The sequence below is a fragment of the Anomaloglossus baeobatrachus genome, chromosome 4, assembly GCF_048569485.1.
Source record: "Anomaloglossus baeobatrachus isolate aAnoBae1 chromosome 4, aAnoBae1.hap1, whole genome shotgun sequence".
Lineage (NCBI taxonomy): Eukaryota > Metazoa > Chordata > Amphibia > Anura > Aromobatidae > Anomaloglossus > Anomaloglossus baeobatrachus.
Window position 1 is genome coordinate 647,011,460 of NC_134356.1, and position 1,793 is coordinate 647,013,252.

Consider the following 1,793-nt stretch of genomic DNA (forward strand, 5'->3'; position numbering starts at 1 on the left):
CATTTCTTGCTGTTTAATCAAGATGGAGACAAAATATCTAAAGCATAGTGCCCCGTGTGAGGATCGAACTCACGACCTTCAGATTATGAGACTGACGCGCTACCTACTGCGCTAACAAGGCAAGCTTCTAGCAAGGATGTGCCAAACTTACTTACTCAAAGCAATTAAGTTCTTCTTTTTTCACATTGAGAACGTCTTGAGAGAACCACTCTTCCCATATGGTCTAGCGGTTAGGATTCCAGGTTTTCACCCAGGCGGCCCGGGTTCGACTCCCGGTATGGGAATGCTGCTTTTTCTGTACTATCTCTGACATTCAAAGGCCGACACAGTTGTTTGCATAAAAAAGCATTCAAGTAAAATTTGCACTTTGCAGCCAAAATTGCAAAACGTTAGGGTCTTGGCACTTCATTTCTAACTCTAGCACAACACATTTATAGGTTTCATAGCTCAAACTATTCTCAACTATCGTTTTTTACTTCAAAATGTCGAGGAACTCAACAACTCGTATGGCCTGTCCTTTGGCCTCCAATTTCCATTCTAATCTGTAGAATTTAACAACTGAATGGCAAAGTTCTCAAGCTCCCTGGTCAAAGAAAAGGAGTGAACTGTACCCTATCTGAGGGAAAACCTCATAACCATCAGAATAAGCCACTATCTCCTAACTACTCTTCAAATGAGTCAAGTTTAAACTGTTGAAAGGAAAAAAAATTTTAATCAAAGCAACACTCTTTTTTTTTTTTTTTTTTTTTTTTTCAAGTAAAATTTGCACTTTGCAGCCAAAATTGCAAAACGTTAGGGTCTTGGCACTTCATTTCTAACTCTAGCACAACACATTTATAGGTTTCATAGCTCAAACTATTCTCAACTATCGTTTTTTACTTCAAAATGTCGAGGAACTCAACAACTCGTATGGCCTGTCCTTTGGCCTCCAATTTCCATTCTAATCTGTAGAATTTAACAACTGAATGGCAAAGTTCTCAAGCTCCCTAGTCAAAGAAAAGGAGTGAACTGTACCCTATCTGAGGGAAAACCTCATAACCATCAGAATAAGCCACTATCTCCTAACTACTCTTCAAATGAGTCAAGTTTAAACTGTTGAAAGGAAAAAAAATTTTAATCAAAGCAACACTCTTTTTTTTTTTTTTTTTTTTTTTTATAACGCCTCTCATTTTTTCTGTGACCCTTTGGGTTATCCCATTTGACCAAGCAAACAGTATTCTTAGTTTACTGGTTCGATTCCTGCTATGGGATTGCCACTTTTTCTGTAATAATTCACGCATTGAAAGGTCGACACAAGCCATGCATACAGTCAGTCTAGCTTGGATTTGCTCCTTGCAGCAAAAAATGCTGACCACAATAGATTTTGGACATTCATTCCATTCTTTTGCTCAATACTCCATTTGAATTCATATCACAAATCATTTTTACTTTTGACTTTTAACTATTTGGTTTCAAAGGATCCAAAACCCCCTTCCTTTATATCTGACGTTTTTTGGTACTGAGTGGATACAGTTCTGGCTGTCTAGTCAAGATGGAGACAAAATATCTAAAGCATAGTGCCCCGTGTGAGGATCAAACTCACGACCTTCAGATTATGAGACTGACGCGCTACCTACTGCGCTAACAAGGCAAGCTTCTAGCAAGGATGTGCCAAACTTACTTACTCAAAGCAATTAAGTTCTTCTTTTTTCACATTGAGAACGTCTTGAGAGAACCACTCTTCCCATATGGTCTAGCGGTTAGGATTCCTGGTTTTCACCCAGGTGGCCCGGGTTCGACTCCCGGTATGGGAA

At 39.0% G+C, this 1,793-nt stretch overlaps 1 non-coding gene across 1 annotated transcript; it reads left to right on the plus strand.

Annotated features, from left to right (window-relative positions):
* The first annotated feature begins 1,721 nt into the window (after positions 1 to 1,721).
* On the plus strand, positions 1,722 to 1,793 carry TRNAE-UUC (transfer RNA glutamic acid (anticodon UUC)). The gene has a single exon. It is a non-coding gene; the product is annotated as a tRNA-Glu (tRNA).